Source organism: Monodelphis domestica, chromosome 6 (assembly GCF_027887165.1).
Source record: "Monodelphis domestica isolate mMonDom1 chromosome 6, mMonDom1.pri, whole genome shotgun sequence".
Lineage (NCBI taxonomy): Eukaryota > Metazoa > Chordata > Mammalia > Didelphimorphia > Didelphidae > Monodelphis > Monodelphis domestica.
This window is the reverse complement of record NC_077232.1, coordinates 177,781,630-177,801,064: the sequence shown is the minus strand read 5'-3', so window position 1 is coordinate 177,801,064 and position 19,435 is coordinate 177,781,630. Positions and strand designations below refer to the sequence as shown.

General features: G+C 36.6%; 1 long non-coding RNA gene across 2 annotated transcripts in view; it reads left to right on the top strand.

Moving 5' to 3' along the window:
• LOC103103362 (uncharacterized) overlaps positions 1 to 19,435 on the top strand; it is a 54,734-nt gene that overhangs the window by 16,260 nt on the left and 19,039 nt on the right. The window contains exons 2-3 of one of the 2 annotated variants that reach the window (XR_468810.3): positions 824 to 937; positions 14,650 to 14,801. This is a non-coding gene — a long non-coding RNA (uncharacterized LOC103103362). The remainder of the gene's footprint in view (positions 1 to 823; positions 938 to 14,649; positions 14,802 to 19,435) is intronic. The other variant, XR_008912903.1, reaches the window with a different exon arrangement.

Here is a 19,435-nt window from a genome sequence, read left to right as displayed (position 1 = left end):
AGGAACATGATTTCCAAGACATCATAAATGGATTGATAATCCCAAGAGAGCTGACAGTCGTTCTACCTGTGTAGGACACAACTCCCTTAACTATTAAATAAATGTGATTAAAAGGGGCAGGAGTAGTTTCTATAGTTACTACTGTTACTTTTTCTTTTTTTTATTTAAATTCTCATCTGTGTCATTCTATACTTTTTCCAAGAAAGCACCTTTGGGAGACTTATGCTGGTTACTTTAATCATTCATTGATACTAGTGTATTGCTTAGGAATCCAAATCCACTTATACCCTATATCAAATCTTTCAAATGAGAAAAATAATTGGATCCGATCCCTAGAATTCATTGTCATAAGAGTAGGCTTTTTGTTGTTGTTGTTGTTGTTTAATATTTTTAGTAGTGTCCTACTTTTCTTGACCCCATTTGGGGTTTTCTTCACAGAGTTACTGGAATAGTTTTGCCATTTCCTTCTCTATCTCATTTTACAGATGAGGAAACTGAGGCAAACAGAGTCAAGGGACTTGTCCAGAGTCCCAAAGCTAGTAAGTATCTGAGGTTAGATTTGAACTCATAAAGATGAGTTTTGTTTTTTTTTTACTCCAGGCCCAGCACTCTATTCATTGAAACTTTAATCTAAATATGATCATTTCTACACTATATTTAGCAGAAGGGACTCATTCTATGATATTCAATAAATATGAATGTATAAAAAATCATATTAAAAGATAATGGGAATCATCAAAACTAATACAATATAATAAAACATAGATAATGTGAACTTATGTGGCCAGTGAGGATTCTTATGTACTCCTTGTTTCTATTTAAGTTTGACACCACTGGTAAAGAGTTCAGTCTAATAAGGGGAATGGCATGGCAGTGCAGTGAGCAGTGGAAATGAAGTGGCTCATCCTCCTACCCTCCTTTGGGAATGGAAGAGAAGGTACGTCAAAGGTGTGATAGCTTTAAGGTAAAGGCAGGCAAGACAGCAGATTTGTGCTAAATATCTCAGATTGGAGAATTCCTGACAATCCCAAGGATCATCATCTCTGAATTTCCTTGGGGAAGAAGCATTTTTATTACTACCACCCTACATTACCATTCAGGGGAAAGACCCAATTTCCCTGCTCTTGGTTTTATTTATGGTGAAAGGCTATCATGAAGAGATTGTATTTTATTCTAGAGGGGATAGGGAGGGAAGCCCTGAAGGCCTTTGAGCAGTGGAACAGTAATGGTCACCCTGTGCCTGAAAAGCACTTTTCACACTCTGTGGAGCATGGATTAGAAAAGCAAGAGAGTAGAAGTAATCATTCCCATCAGGAAGCTCTGCAATATCCCAGCCAAGAGCTAAGGTCTTGAACTAGTTAAGTGACTCTGCTAGTTGAGAGGAAGATGTAATGTAGAGGCAGAATAGACAAAATTTGATAACTATTTGGATGTGGGATGGGGGTCAGAGGAGAATGAGAGTGCAGCATGAACCTGAAATTTGAAATCCTGAGTAAATAGAAGGGTTATTGTGGCCTCAACAGAAGAAGGCAAATTTGGAGGAGGGCTGAATTTTAGGGGAAAGATAATGAGGCACAATTGGAATATGTGAAATATGACATGTTTATGGGTCATCCAGGCTGGAGACAATTGGTATATGTCAGAATAAAATTTAGGAGTGAGGCTATTATTGTTGTTCAGTCCTGTCTTGATCCTGTTTGGGAATTTCTTGGCACTGATACTAAAGTAGTTTGCCATTTCCTTCTTAACTTTTTACAGGTGGGGAAATTGAGGTAAACAGGGCTAAATTTCTTGCCCAAGGTCACACAACTAGTGTTTAAGCCTAGGTTTTAATTCAGGACTTCCTGAATCCAGGTCCAGTACTCTATCCATTGTGCCACCCAATTGCCTCAACTATAGGAGGTAGGTGCTATTATTATCCCCATTTCACAGATGAGAAAACAGACAGAAATGGATTAAGTGACTTTCTCAGGATCACCCAGCTAGAAAGTGGCTGAGGTCAAATTCACCTTTCAGTGTGTCAGACAGCTTTCTAGAACTGTCAAGGGCATTTTCATGTGATAATTTCCTTCCATAAATAAAATTCACAAACATGGACCAAAACAAAATCCTGATGCTAACCTTTGAAACAATGTGAGTTAAAATATGGCTTCAGACACTTTTGTGACCTTAATTAAGTCATTTAACCATCTTTCCTTAATTTCCTCATCTGTAAAATGAACTGAAGAAGGAAAGGGCAAACTACTTTAGTATCTTTGCCAAGAAAACCCCATATGGGGTCACAAAGAATCAGATGCAACTAATCACAGCCACAAAAACAAAAACCTTGAACTTTGGCCAAGTAGTGGGATATAATACCTGTAACCCCTGCTATTAGAGGAGGCTGAGACTGAACCTAGTTGATTGCTGGAGTTTAAGAATTCTAACTTGCACTAGACTTTAAGGTTAATCAGGTGTCTAAACTACTCTAGCACTAAAATGATGAGCCCCTGGGAGAGGAGAGGCATCATGCCACCAAAGAAAAGGCAAACCAGCCTACATCAGAAAAATAGAGGAAGTTAAAGCTACTATTCTGTTAAGCATCAGGATCAACCTGCCAATGGCCATGGTACATCCAGCCTGGGTGAGACAGAGAGAACCAATTTCAGAAGGGAAAAAAATAGCCTTTCAGTGGTCCTTACAGAAAATTATTTTCCAAGGCAAAGACAAATTTCTATTTAGTTTAGAAAGGATGTTTGAACTCTTTGTCCCTTGTTAATTTAAATAACTAGTCTTTATTTTGAATTACTTGTCCCTTTGTCCTTCATTAGTTAGGATAATATTAAAAAAGCTTGGATTGATTGAACAATTATATATATATATATGTACATATATATATATACATATATATACACGCACACACATACACATCAATGTATGTGTGTGGTCATATTTTTGCCCCCTTCTAGCTTTAACATAAGGGGCTGAGAACTTTTGACTTACATCATGGCTCTCCGTAGCAAATCCTCCAAACCACATCTATAGTGTGTATAATAACACAAGGAACTCAAAATAGGAGCAGGGCAAGTGTAAGATGAGTTAGAGTGAAAGGCAATAAATCTCCAGCCAATGGGATTTGGACAACAAACCTCACTGGCAAATCTAACAACTGCCAACCCTGGAATGTGTCAGCAAAATATCATAGTAACTGTTACCTGGTAGGTTGTCAGAATTCTAAGAAATGTGCAGATCAAAAATGTAGCAACTGGGAGGTATTCCAAATGCCTCCCAATGTATATCTGCCTAAACAAGGAGGCCATTAAAATGCCCTTTAAAAGGCCCTGTTAAAATAATAATGCAATAAACGGGGTGTGTAATCTAAGAACTTTTGAAGGCAGCACCAAGTGGTGAGTGCCAACCTGACTCGACCACCTCCTTTGCTTTGGTCTTTTTCTTTGTGTCCCAAATAAGAACACTGTCATAAGACAGAGCATTCAGGAGTAAATGCTCCTAAATATTTAAAAACTGTCTTCTGAGGGGAAACAACTATTCATAGCATAGCCTTAAGTATAATTTTCATTATGAACATTTTCTCCATCATTTTCTTAAGTCCAGATAATCAATAAAATGATAAATCAAGGTCTAGGTTATACTGTTTGAAGATTTCTGAGGGGTGCATGAACACCCTGAAAATTTAGCTGGTTCCAGTTTCCTCCTCTACTTCCTAGAGAGTATCTCTCAATAGTAGCAGAGTGGAGCAGAGAGAGCTGACTTCCAGGTGATGGAGGTCTGAGATCGAATCACACTCTGTAATTTACTCACTGTGTGATAATGAACCTCAATCTCCTCATCTTTAAATGTAGGCTAATAATTCCTGTTGTGTCTATCTGACAGGGTTTTGTGAGGCTCAATTAAGCTAATAAGGAACAAAACACCTTGAGAAGGGGGCAGCTGGGTAGCTCAGTGGATTGAGAGCCAGCCCTAGAGACAGGTTCAAATCTGTCCTCAGACACTTCCCAGCTGTGTGACCCTGGGCAAGTCACTTGACCCCCATTGCCTAGCCCTTACCACTCTTCTGCCTTGGAGCCAATAAACAGTATTGACTCCAAGACAAAAGGTAAGAGTTTAAAAAAAAAAACCACCTTGAGAATTCTAAAGTTCTCTATAAATAATCTGTTTCCTCTTTCCCGAACTTCTAATGATAGAGTACCACTCATCTTCTGAATACAAATCTGTAGTAAATTCTTTTCCTCTTTATAGAAAAGAGAGAAGAGACTTGAGAGCCAATAACCAAAGTCTTTTTGAGTTTCTCTAATAGAAATGAATATTGTATCACCAGAGGTAAGTTTCAAGATGAGACTGAAATACTAAGAGAATACTACAAAGAGAATTCCCTGAATTTCTAATACCTGGTATAACACAGAGTATGCAAAGTTAGGGCTTATTATATATTTGCCCAATTGAATTCAAGCGTGTGAGGATTCAACTATGCTGCTATTGAAGAATTTAATAGTGTCCCATTCAGCTGAGGGCAGGATTTAAACTCACAGTCACAGGTCCTCATCCTTCCTACAACCTTGTCAACAAATGGGCATCTCACCTTTTCTTGAGAATCTTTCCAGTGAAGGAGCATGCACTAATTCTTGCGTTCACCTATTCCCCTTTCAAACAGCTCTAGCAGCTACTTTCCCTCAGTGTCCTTAGCTCTCCCTGCTGGGGCCCAGCAAAAAAAGGACAATTCTGACTTAATGTGATAGTCCTTTAAATACTTAAAGATAAGTATCATGGCTAACCTGCAACTCTCCTTTCCAGGTAAAATATCCCTAAAAGGCAAAGAAATCCTTTTATTTTATGTAATTTTGGATCATGTTTTTGTTGACCTCATTAATGTTCAAAATAGATTCTCTACAGAATGCTTTACCTAAGCAAAAATAAAGCCTCTTAATATTTCAGATCTTTAGCACCTTATGGAATAAATTCAAATTCTGTCTCTATTTTCCTCTAACCCAATTCAGAGAATGTGCCTGAGATTACCAAAATCTTCAATAGTCTCAGCTTGCTCCTGGTAGCAGTGTCATTTATGTTTCCACAAATCCTCAATTAGTAGAAAAACCCTCACTAGGACTTGGACAAGACTTATAGTTTATGTTTTTAAGCTCATCTTTTCATATAGAGGCAGCCCAGAGCTGACAAGATATATTCAGACATTAAGTTTTCATTTAGAGCTTGGAGCTCAGAAATACACATTTATAAAAAATGGCTAGATGCTCAAGCTAGCCCAGAAAAGCTGATTTAATGCTAAATGGTAAAAAGAATTATAAAGCCAATGTCTGTTTTTCTGCTCATTTTCTCACTCTGTTCATTGATACTACCTAATAAAGACTTCAATTTTCAACCCTTTTGCCCACTTGCTTCATAGTTCTATAGAAAAAGCCAATAGTATTTAAAATTTTATCTCATTATAACATGTTTTAAGACATTTTTATATGTAACAATTTTTATTAGTTACCAATATCATCTTTTCATATTGGAATACAAATCATTTGAACTTATTGAGTCCCTTGCTTTTTTTTTTCCTTTCTTACCTTTTGGTGATTCTCTTGAGTTCTGTATTTAGACATAATATTTTCTTCTTAAATCTGGAGGAAAATCAAATTTAATAAAATTTTAGTGCCCCTTTAGTTTGTAATTGTATTTGTTATGACAATAATAGCATATTTCAATAGGAATGTGCTACTTTGTTTAGGGAAGGTGATAGATTTATTTTTAAAATACATGACTGTAATTTTTAAAAAAGTATTCTCTTTGATATGAGAACTTTCCCCCAAAACATTACTTTGTGGAGGGGAGAGGTCCAAAGTTGCTACACATGGCACATATTTTTGGATTCTGACAAAGTATTGATCAATTGTGCTGACTTTTTTTCCTTCCTTCCTTCCTTCCTTCCTTCCTTCCTTCCTTCCTTCCTTCCTTCCTTCCTTCCTTCCTTCCTTCCTTCCTTCCTTCCTTCCTTCCTTCCTTCCTTCTCCTCCTCCTCTTCCTCTTGTTCTTCTTTCCTCCCTCCTCTTTCTTTCTTTCTTTCTTTCTTTCTTTCTTTCTTTCTTTCTTTCTTTCTTTCTTTCTTACCTTCTCTTTCTTTCTCCCTCTTTCTTTCTTACCTTCCTTTCTCACTCTCTCTTTCTATATATATATACACATATAGAACAATAATCTTAACTAAAAGTTATTCTTAAAAAGTTATTCTCTACTGTAACTTTTTTTGATTGACATCACTTTCTAACTGAAGAGTAAGAAATTTATGTTCACTTCTTGTCCCTAATTTCCTCTTTCTGAAATGAAAATTCTTCTTTCTTCTCTTCCCAATTTCTTTTAAGTTTTTTTTTGGGGGGGGGCATTAGGAGATAATGGAAATAATGGGTTCCAAGAGTAATATGAGAATATATTCCAGGAGTATGAGACAGTTAACCTATAAAATAGGAATAAAAATGATGTATCATTAATATATATTGCACAGGACTGTGGTATGTTAGGAATTTTCTTGTAAATCTTAAAAATATTATATAAGTAGGAGTTATTCATAGCATCTTATTATTAGAGAATGCTTTTTAAGTATCATCTCATTGGAAACTCATGAGAATATGATAATGGAAATGTTTTCTCCTCATTTGATAGATGTGGATAATGACACTCAAAGCTTGTGAATCTTACCTTTAGTTGTGAGTAGTTGGTAGACCTGAAATCAAACTCAGGTATTGTGTGATCGAAAGTCTAGTGGTCTTGTGTTATTCCTCACAAAAATAGCATAACAAAAGGCAAGCTTCTTTCTATAGCAAATAATCATGTTTTATACCTGGCTAAGTCTCTGTGACCCAAAAACCAGGCCACCATTACAACTAACATCTCTGCCATTTTTCATGCAAAAAACCAGAAGTCAATTAATACATAATCAGGAAGACAATTGAAAACCCTGGATCAATTGTCCTCTGATCCATTGGAGAATGGTATAGCATTTGATTATGTCCACACAGCATAACACATTTGGCTAATTTGATCAGGGTAGATAATAAGTTGTTTGGCTGGCACTGATGATAACTGGCTATTGTTTGCTTTAGTTGTTCTATATTGACAGAAGTTTGGTTATTAAATAAGAAGAGGATCTTAAGAAAACCTGTGAGGTAGGGAAGTTTATTCGAAATGGGCAGAATATGTTACATTTCTCAGGCTTTCTACCTTCTTTTTGCTAATCATGGTTTGAATTCTATTGGTACTGAGTAGCTTAAAAAATATCTAAGACTATGTTAAGTCTCAGTTATTTTCTAACTAGAAATACATTTTCTTTTCTTCTCATATCACCCATCATATATCATGCCACGGCCAGTGTGAGCTTTTAGGAGGAGGAGAGATGCCTGCTGGGGCCATGTATTGTCTTCATTATTAAAACCAGTTGGGGCATTTCTATAATCTTTTCCTTTTATATATTCTGCCCCTTCTCGCCTCCACCCCTTGAAGTCACCAGCTTTTACATTTTACATGGATGCTGTCAAGGTCTGAGGAAAAGGAGTCAAAGAGACTGCAAGATGCTTCCCAGATTGCTTTCCTACCTGCTTGTGTCCATCACTAGGACATTTTGATCTTGAAGACAATATCATGCCTCTAAGTGAATTATCCTTTTTCATTTCATCAAAACATACCCTTCAAAACTTTCAGGATGGCTACACATAGTTTAACCAGAAAATGTGTCAATATAATTAATGATGACGTTGATATGAGGGTCCCTCTTCTCCCCTTCCCTTAGTAAAAAACTTTGTGAAGTATAAAGAAAAAGGAAATTAACACCAAGAAATAGATTAGTGTGGTGGGTACAATTGCATCCTTTATTGAATAGAAATTCCAAATAATGATTGCTACATCAAATTCACATTGAAGTTTACGAGACCTGGTAGTAATTGCTTTGGAAAGGGGCTGGAGGAGGTTCTGACTTCTCCTTGTGATGTATTTGTAGCTAACATCTCCTGACTGCAGTACCTGGAGAGCCATAGTAGTCCTTGAAGAAAAAGTCTCAATGAGCCAAATAAACAAACCATTAAACCCAGAACAGAATGTTACCTAGACTCAGGGACCACTTTGTGGATTACTCTTGACTTTTCTATAAGGTTCCAGAGTGACAGAGACTCCTGGTAGAATTTCTTTTGGATTGTGTTTCCATTACTAGTCAAGGATTGGACATTTCAGAAATTTCCAAAATGTTTAAGTAAGAAGGGATTTTAAAGCTCAAACCTCTCTTTTACAGATGTGGAAAACGAACCCTAGAAATACAAACTCATTTTCCCAAAGTCAAACTAACTGCTCAGTTTTTTTTCTAACAAATGTCTATTCATCAGTTCTTTAATTTCTAGGTGATTTTCCTTCCAAACTCCTTGGGGAGATGTGATGAAGTGATGATACTGTGGAAGTCCAAGTGATAGGAAAGTACCCAAAAGTCTCTTTAACTTTACATTGAGAAATTTGTGACCCCTCTAAAATGGTAAAATCACATTCAAATTGCTAAAAATTTAGGAATTACTTCTATCACTGGGGTGATTGAGGAGGTAAGAGAACAGAGGATCAAACTGTCAGTTTCAGGTAAAACATAATTTCATTTTTAGGATTTTCATTGACAAATATTTATTGATCACCTTTTATTAGACATGGTGCTAGGTGCCAAAGATGAAAATTAAACTCATGAGAGCTGATGGGGTTTCCAAGAGAGATTGTGTGGGAAGAGAAAAGAAAGGGACTGTGTTATAACTTAGAGGATATTTAAGGACATGGTAAGGAACATAAGCTAGCTAAGGAGAATAAGAAGAAAAGATTGGGAGAGAGAAGGAGAGTCAGGATAAAAAAGCATCATGAAAACTCAAAAGAGGAGACACTACTCAAGAGGAAAGAGTGGTCAGCAATGTCAAATGCTTCAGGGAAGTCAAGAAGGATGACAACTGAGAAATGACTCAGGTTTGACAATTAGGAGATAGATCACTGATAACTTTGGAAAGGGTGGTCTTAGTTGAGTGATGAGGCTGAAAATCAGGTCACAACATGTTGAAGAATGGGTGAGAAAGGGAGAAATCAAAACAATTAGAATAGATCATTTTTACTAGGCATTTGCGAAAGGGGAAAGAGGTACAGAACTATAGTTTGGGGGATGGTTGGAATTTTTTTTAAGGAAAAGAGAGGTAGGCATGTTTGAATACTGTAGGGCAGGAGCCAGAAGAAAGAAGCTTATGAATAGAGGGAAAGAGAGAATATTGAGGGATTAATCTTCCAGAGAAGAAAGGAGGGGATGCAACCAAGGGCACAGGTAGAGGATTTTACTTTGGATAGAAGGGCAACTTCATTACCAGAGACAGGGACAAAGGAGGAGAGAATGAGGAGTGATGTCAAGAGGTTTGGGGATGAGGGGAAAGGAATAATAGGATGCACACATCAAATGACCTTGATATTCTAGAAGTTGAGATGAGCTTTTCAGCTGAGAGAGAAGGGACTATGGAGATGGAAGTCTGAACAAATAAGAGGCTTGGGAAAGCTTTTGTGAGGAGTAAAAGAATAAAAAATGGCACCTTGCAATCAGAGTCCAGTTGAAGTTGGATAAGATGTATTTCTATTGTACCTAGATAGCAGGATATCTGACTTTTAGCTGTAATTGAATAAGAACAGATAGAGTAGTTCAGGGATGGGATTTGGGAAAGTAGGAACAGCACTAGGGCAAGAAGGGGAATGACAGTATCTATGACAGTAGATAATAGCTTGAGTTAGCTTGGTTAACTATGGGATCAAGACTGGGAAGGGGGAAAATGAAAGGCAAACAAACAACAAATAATAATGATGGCCTTAGAGAAAACTCAGAGAGGTGGAAGCATTAGAAGTCTCCTCAAGGACACAAAATAGATTTATGAAGGATGAGGCAATGAAAAATATTGGATGATAGGAAGTTGTCATTAGAGGCATATCAGAGTGTTTTGTTAAGAGAGTAAAACATATGTGGATAATGGTGTGATTCAAGGTATAATTATTTTTGAGGGAAGGAGTTTAAGGGAGTATTAGTGTGAACATTAAAGTTCCCAATAAAAGGCCAGAAGTTGGAAAGGAGAGTAAACTGGTGAGTCAGGTTCTGAGACCCCTTGAGAAATCCCAGGAGTTGGTACACAAAGGGTGGAGGGAATGGCATGGGGGAGAGGGAAAGACAAAACAAAGAATACTTAAGTAATACCAGCTGTCACAGGAACAATTTCTGACAGAATATACAATATTCTAGACCCATAGCTCTCTGCTCTCCATTTCTCAGGGAAAAGGAGAGCTATATTTTCTTACATCTTCTCTGGTGAAGATCATCCTAATTGATTGGTCAATTACAAGTGATTGGCTATTACAATTGAAAAGCAATTCTGATCTGGACTGAGTAGACATTTTTGATATTGCAAATTTCCAAGGAGGACAGATGAGTGGCAGTGGTAAAAGAGGAAAGGGAGAGTCCGAAAGTGATAGAGGGGAGCAAGGACATATTCTAACTGGCCCTCTGAATCAGTGCTTTTGGTGGTGTGAATGATGGGGAGGGTGATCAGCGAGATGGGGTTTTCTGGTTTCAGTGAGATAGAAAATGGAAGGAGTATGAGAGAGTCTCAAAATAAAGGGGAGTAAGTTCCCCCTGAAGTGAAATTCCAGAGGGAAATGTTGAAAATGAAATTGATAGTTTTTATCTCAATAGAATTAATCTTTACTTTATAATTCAGTTCCAAGGGAAAATAGGTTTCACTTAGCAGAAATTCATATTCTAGTAAGGCTAACTAGGAAATTTTTTTTAATTTTAAATCAGAGTAATTATGGTCTCTGTTGCAATTATACAGATTTATTTTTAATGCTTCTAGTCATATCTCTCCCATCTTTAATCTTATCTCAGTAGTTTGGAATTCAATCTCAAATAAGTCTGTTATAATTTAATCCTTTGAATTCAATTGAGTCTAAATCTTTCCAAGCCCTGAAGGAATTAACCCTTTCAGTGGAAGAACCCCCACCCCTACCCCTACCACACCCTTTGATTGAAATTCCCTATATGTGTGCACACAGGCACACATGCACCCACCCACACAGCATCTTTGATTGGTAGTTGTCTCAATCACCCATTCTATCCAGGCCTAGGTCAGTCCATCCAGTTATTGAAATTCAGGAATAGAATATGTGAGACACTCATGATTATAAATGAAATAAAACAGCTTCACTTAGATTGATTAAAATTCCAAAATTTTGAAATTAATTCAAATAAAATGCTGTTCCCATTGCCTCCCCATTTAGCAAGAAAATCCATAATACTAAATCAAAGAAAGTAGATAATTCTGTTAAAACTTCTGATTCAAATTACTCATGATTTGGGTCTTTTATACCTCAGAAGACAAGAAAGCCAAGCCAGTGATAATACAAAGGATAGCCTCCCCATTCCCTTAAAGGAAAAATAACCAGGTCAGCCTAAAACAAATACCTCTCCTACCATGTCCAGCCCCAGCCACACTTCATTTCTCCTCAGTCATCTAGAAGGCTCATTAAATTTCCATCTTCTTCTCTTCTGGACCCTCTTTCCTCTCCCCGTGCAACAAGTTTTAGATCCATTGTTAAATCAACTTTACTACCAATCCTGGAAAATGTATGTAAATTGACTACACCATGACTCCATTCACCATCTCTGTTTCTTCACAAACCAGAATGCCTCTCCCTGGACATCATTTCCCTATGTGTGTGTGTTTTTTTTCTCCCTCTATTGAATATATATATATGCTTCTTCAAGGCTGGGACTATCTTTACTTTTATATTTGTACCCCTTATGCTTGGCATAGTATGTGGTACATAGTTTGCATTTAATAAACACTTCTCAGTCATCTAACTTAAATATTAGTGTGTGTGTGTGTTTGAGAGAGAGAAAGACAGAGAGAGATAGTGTCAAATGTCTTGCATTGAGACTTAAGTTCAAGTTTTGTCTCCGTTACTAACAAGCTAATTGACTTTCAACAAGTTCCTTGATCTCTCTGATTTGTTTTCTCATCTACAAAATGAGTAACTTGGATTAAGTCATCTTTCAAGGCTCTTCCAGCACTAAAAGTGTATGAGCCCGTATGTGTTTTCGAGAGCCCTTCATTGTCATTTCCCAGAACTAGATATGAATGGCAACATCTGGGTCCAATGAAAATGAGGCAAAAGACTGAACATAAAACTGGGCCTTTAGTTCTGACCTCCCTAGTTCTTGGCACCCTGTGGACTCTCAATCACTATTCATTGAATTCATGTTGGGAAGGAGCAACCAAATGGAATGTTGAGAATCTTAACATGAAAGGATTCCACGTTGCTCTGGGGCCTTCGTGAGTCAGGGAGCTGCTTCCTGTCATCAATCAGCCCAAGTGAACAGGACCACTTGGTAGGGAAGGCAATTCTATATTTGGGCCACTATAGTGGAACAGGATGGAAAACAAGGCCAAACTAGATAAAGAGGGGAGCTCAAGAGAAGCTTCTTCCATTTTCTACATGGGTTAGTTTGACTGGCAACCCTCTCATTGCAGCAAAGTCATTTGATAACTAGACAATAGATAAAAATTTAAGGGGGACAGGATTCCCTCCCAAATACTCCCTCAGCATTTTCTCATATCAACACATCCCTCTTTTATTTCAATCACTTTTTGCTCTTGTTTTATGTCTTCTCTTTATGCTCTTAGAAGCTTGAATAAAAATGTTCAGAAAATGATTTTTCCTTCTAAGAAAAATCAAAGGATATAAGCTCCTTTGAGAAGAAGCTGAGGAAAGAGCATTAGTACTAGTAGAAAATCCCATGGGAGCCACTGTTATTTAAGGCAATGGAATGACAGCTTTTAAACATCTCAAGAGATAAAGCCTTATAGAGCACAGTCATGTTGACTCCGGGTATGTAGAGAACAGTAAATCCTCGAACTCTCTGAAGCTCTTTCATTTGTTGGGAAGCATAAAATTCCTTGCCATCAGCATCAATAAAAATAGCTCAGAACTGGTCAACATCTGTCCATTTATGTGGTAGAGGTGACAGAGGAACATACTAACTGAATGACGAGAGTGTTGAGGGTATACCATTCCTCCAAATATATCGAAAACATCTCTCCCCACCATAATCAGCCTGTCCTCTTGCTGACACCACCTCCTCCCTTATTATTCCCTAAAGATCAAGGCCATGAAAGGAAATGACAGGAATGATGGAGCGGTGGGCTGAGACATCACAATAACAAGGGATACTCCCTTCCCTCAGAGTATTGTACCCCAAACTAGTAGCTACAAAAAAACAACAGTAGCTGTCTTGAATCATGGACAACTTTCCTTTGGTGATGCATCACTTTTATGATGAGATTTGTCATATTTCATTAACTAGTCTATCCTATTATACTTAGCAACAATGAGAGGCCTCTCAAGAACAACATGGATGAAATTAAAGACAGATGGGTATATAACCAATTTCAGGATTTATTACTAGCATTACTTAGTTTTCTGATTACACGATGCATTATATTATTTCCTTTTTCCTATGTCCATGCAGTGTTACTCTTTCTAATTTGAAAGACATTGACTAACCTATAGAAGTCACGGGACTGGGCAAGGATAATGGTCAATTACTTCCCATCTTATCAATTGGGGAATATATTTATTTTTCTTGTCATCAAAGATATGATAGAATTTTGGAGATGGAAGAAACTTGAGGTTACCCAGTCCAATTCTTTCATTTTTTAAACTGGGTTTTATTGGTGCCTTTTGTTTTTAATATCAGTTATTTCTAGATAGATCACCCCTACTTAACTCCCATATGCCCATTAAGTCTTCCCTTTTAGCAAAGAAAAATAGTTAAGTAACATCAATTGTCATCAAATCCATTTCTGGCAGCATGTATACTGTTGTGCACTGGTAATCTTCTGTCTCTCTGGGCAAAGGAAAGACATGCCTTTCCTTGTGTTGTCTCTCAGGCTGAGATGAATTATTAAGATTATGTAATAGGCATTACACATGAGGTGGTTGTTGTCCAGTTGCCTCTAACTCTTTATGACTCTATCTAGAGTTTTCTTGGCAAAGGTACTAGAATGATTTGTCAGTTCCTTCTCCAATTCATTTTATTTGTGAGGAAACTGAGGCAAATAAGATTAAGTGACTTGCCTAGGGACCCTCAGCTAGTAAATGTCTGAGGATAGCTTTGAACTAGGGAAGAAGATTCTATAAATTCCAGGCCCAGCACTCTATTCACTATGCTACCTGGGTGCCCATAAAAAAAAGGTAACCATCTTTTATTTTTCCTTTCATTTACTCTATTAGAGGCATTGGATATATGATTTTCTAGATTCTGCTCACTTTGCTGAATTAATTTATGTCTAATTTCCCTTCCAAACTCATCATTTTATGGATGTAGAAACAGAGACCCACAAGGAAAGTAACCTATCCAAGGTCATACAATTAGTCTTTAGTAGGGACTAAAACCCAGCTCTCTGACTCCAAGACCCTTTGTTATGGATGGTTTATTTATTTAAATTTTTGCTTGTTTATTCACTTATTCATTCATTCTTTGTTCATTTGAAATCTATTTTGTTAGCTTTTTTTTTAATCACCTAGATTTCTCCTCTAATACTCTCCTCCTCCTCTCCTCAGAAAGCCATCCCTTATGAAAAAGAATTTTTAAAAAGAAATAAAAGGAAACATATGAGGAAAGAAAAGCCATCAAAGATGATCAAAGCATCAAAAAAGAATCTGATGCAATGCTCCATTCTTGTTTTCCAACTTCTGCAAAGGAGAAGTGAAAGGTATTTTCTTATCTCTCCTTTAAAGCCACATTTATTCTTTATAAACTTCACAATATTCAGTTTTGGTTGTTTTGTGATGGGTTTTTCCCCCCTGTAAATTTTATTGTAATCATCGTGTATATAATTCTAGTAGATCTGCTTACTTTGTGTCAGTTCATGTAACTCTTTTTGTGCTTCTATGTATTCATGCACTTTTTATTCCTTTCAGCACAATAATATTCTATTGTGCTCACATACCTCATTCCCCAATTGATGGGCACCAACTTTGTTTCTAGTTCTTTGCTACTAAAAAAAGATATTTTTAAGTATTTTGATGGAGATTTGACCTTTTTCTCAATGACTTCCTTGGGGTATATGCTAAAGAGTAGAACCTCTGGCTCAAAGAACATGGACATTTACTTACTTTATTTGAATAATTCCAAAGTGTTTTCTGTGCCAATTCATAGACCCAGTTCTAAATCCAGGGCTCTTTGTTATGTTCTATTTATTTAAAAATGTATAAATAGTTTGTGCTTTATTTTACTTTAAAATATATTTGGTCAAAGCAAATTATAAGGAGGACATGAAGAAATTAGTCTAGTGCTTTCTCTAGAAGAAATAGTTGCTAATTAGGCTCCTTCTTCCTGAAATGGACAATTCCTTGGGTGATAATTCAGAGATTTTATTTATGGCAAATTGATCCATGTCTCAGGGGTCCTGTTTTCTGTGTAACATTAGAATTCATCCACTAACCCTCACCTATTCAAGTCTAAGGCCATGAAATTAGAATTATATAAATTAGAATTATATGACCCTTAAGGATGGGCCTCTACTTGGATTTGTACCCTGGAAGCTGTAACAGTATTAGGCCAAATTTTCCCTGTACTTTTATATGCAGTTTTGTTTTCTAGAGCCCAGGGCAAAACTAGGAATAGATACATGGTAAAACTCTCTTCCATTCAATCCCAGTTCATATTCCAAAGCACTTGCTTGAAAGCACGTGCGCACGCACGCACACACACACACCTTATAGTTTATTCCTAAAACTTTTAATCAATACCAGTGCACCTAACACTCAAAAGCCCTTGGGAAACCATTCTGGGAGGTGGCATGCACATGGGTATATCCAAGCTTCTGTGAAGCTTTACACAATTGCTTAAGGGGAAAATGGATTTGGGTTCATGACTAAAAGAAGTACAATCATCCATCAGATTTCAGCTTTCTTAAATACATTTAGGAATGGCATTCTCACATATCGGTTTATTGCTTGGTGAGGAGAAAAAGAACCCCTTGTGAACATTTGGATAACTGGTTCATAGAACAAGAGGATCACAGCAATGTGATTATTTAATATAATTAGACCTCAAAAGGAATCCCCTCTATATCATATCCATGAATGATCACCTCCTCTGTTTGGATCAGAGAGTAAGGCACAATAGCCTTGGAGTCACACAATGATCTTGGAGTCACAGAACTAGCCGTTGAATTACTTACTTCATGTGACTCTGGCAAATCACTTCAACTACTTGAGTCTTTGTTTCAGCGTCTGTAAAATGAACTGGTTGATCAGATGCCCTCAAAGGACATTTTCATTTGCAGATCCATAATCTTGACCCCATAGAAATTTTCAGGAAGGAAGACCCTACTACCTCCAGAAGTAGGCCATTCTACTTTTCATAGCTCTAATTAACAGGAAGGTTTGTTTTGGGGTGTTTGTTTGTTTGTTTTTTGCTTAATTGAATTAAAGTTGTCTTTTTGCAAAAGCCCTTTGAAGTGTCCTTAATATTTCTTATTCTGCTGTTAGTAATAATACACATGAGAGGGGCATCTCCTCTAGCCCCAGAAAAAATAGCATCTCAAAGATCATTTTGCCCCTTAAATATTGAAGTATAGGAGTTTGCCCAGCTTATTTCCTCATAGCACTGGAAATGCTTGTGTCTCTGTTTGGGAGCAGATAAATGATAAACTGGTCATTCAACTAAAAAATATCCTAGAAGAGTAAGAACTTTAAAATCTCCAAAAAACACCAAAATGAAAATCCTGAAATCAAAGGAGAAAAAGCATTGAACAAATAAATAAACTGATAGTTGATTTTATGGGGGAGGAGGAAGAATAGATAGACCAGTGGTTAATTTTATTTTTTAAAATAAAGGATTAACCAAGTTACCAATATCAGAACTGTAAAAGAGTGAATGAGCTACCAATATGGATAAGATTAAAGCAATGATTAGGAACTATTTTGACAATTACATGCCAGCAAACCTGGCAATCTAAGTGAAATGGATGAATATTTACAAAAATATAAACTGCTCAGATTAATAGAAAACAAAATGGAATACTTAAAAAACTTTATCTCAGCAAATTAAATTGAACAAGCCAATGAACTCTGTAATAAAAATTCCTCAGGTCTAGATAAAATTGTAAGTTAATTCAACCTAATATTTAAAAAAAACAATTAAATCTAATACTATATTAACTATTTGAAGAAAAGTTAAGGCCTCCAATGAAAAAAATATGGTTTTGATGCCTAAGCCAGGGAGAGCAAAAATTTAAAAAAAGAAAGAAAACTATAAACAAATTTTCCTAATGAATATTGATGTTAAAAAAGTTTAAATAAAATATTAACAAGAAGATTATAGTAATATATGACAAAGAACATATACTACGACAAGGTGGGATTTATATCAAGAATGCAAACTGGTTTAATATTTAAGAAACTTTAAGCATAATTGACCGTGTCAATAACAAAAACCCCAAAAATTATATAATTATTTCAATAGATGCACAAAAAGATTTTAGCAGAACACAGCACCCATTCCTATTAAAAACCCTAGGAAGCATAGGAGTAAAACAATATTTTCTTGATATAATAAGTAGTGTCTAAAACCAAGAGCAATCATTATATATAATTTGTATTAACCAGAAGTCTTTTCAATAAGATAAAGGATGAAGCAATAAGATAAAGGAAGGTCAAGGAAGCACTAAGATTGAAGATTATATTAGAAATGTTAGCTAAAATGATGAGAAGAAAAATCAAAGAAACTAGAACAAACAATGAAGAAATAAAACTATCACTCTTTGTAGATGATATGACAGCATATTTAGAAAATCCTAAAGAATCAACTCTAGTTGAAATAATCAACAACTTTAGCAAAGTTGAAGGACAGAAAATAAACACACATAAACCATCAATGTTTCTATATAATAATACCAACAAAGTCCAAAAAAGGAGATGACTGCAGATAAGGGGTGGAGCCAAGATGACAGAAAAGGTACAAGGACCCACCCGTTTTTTTAAGAATACTTTTCCACGGTTCTATGATTCATGATCCCCCACTACCACTACCCTCCCGCTTTCTGGAGCTAACAAGCTATTCCACTGGTTTAGACATGTATCATTGTTCAATACCTATTTCCATGTCATTCATATTTGCAGTAGAATGATCTTTTAACATCAAAACCCTGATCATATTCATATTGAACTATGTGATCAATCATATTTATTTGCTTTTTTTCAAAGTACCAGCTCCTAGTCTTATTTATTAGGTAAATAGTACTTTTACTTTTAATTTTATTAATTTTCCTTTAACTTTTAGGATTTCCAATTTAGTTTTTATATGGAGATTTTTAGTTTGTTTGTTTTTTTCCCCTAATTTTCTTGGATCTCTGCCATGAGCTTAAGGCAAAAAGATAAGTACTTAGTACTGTTATCCATCCCAAAGTGTGAATCAAGTCATTGTCCCAAGCCCAGACTAGAATTCCTAGGCCTGGGGCTCTGAACTTTTCCACAGGATTGAAATTTCAAGGGGGAAGTTTTGGCTTGTACCTCTACTTCCTCAGGCAGGGTCTCAGGGTCAGGCATAGGTGCCTGAACCTTGGATAACAGATGAGGGGTGGGGTTGGGGTGTGGCTCACTCTTGGCTTGTTCTTCCCTTCTTGCTACAGCTTCTTGCTGGGTCTTCTCTCTCTCACCCTAGTGCCCCAGGTGTAGGTGTTTGTCACCTACATTTTGGGTTTTTCTTTTATTGAAAGTTGTTTCACTCTTTCTCCTTGTTGGTTCTTTCACTCTTGCATTTGTTTTGTGGTAATATTTTAATCCTGATTGGAATATATTCCCATGGTGTCACAGAGCTGCTGAGTATTACTCTGCCAACTTGGCTCCACCCCTGGAAACTGACTTACCTGTTCTTAACCAAATTACCCTCCAAGCAACTTTGATTTAATACCTCAAAATGAATTCTGCAGTCACAGAAGCACCTGTAAGGATAATTTAAGGTTGTAACTTAACCTAAATTTGATTTTGGTCGCCAGGGGATATCCCAAATAAAATACCCAAGTCAGTTTGGAAATATATGGTGATTTAATCAATATATAGGGAAGAAATCAAGGAGAAGAGAGAGGGAAAAGGTATAGGATTTCTCCTGTCTGGCCTGAGCCAGGAGGTCCCTGAAGATTAGAAGCTTTCTCTAAAAGTGTGTTTGGAAGGTAAAGGAGAGATAAATCAGCCTCACTGAACTAGGTTACTATGCTTCCTCCAGTATGGCATCAAGGAAAACTCACCTCTAAACCCAGACAATAGCAGCTGCCACGTCAAGATGCCAACACGCTCAGCAAGCTGCCACCAGCCACCTCTCCACCATCAAAGAGGCCCAAGA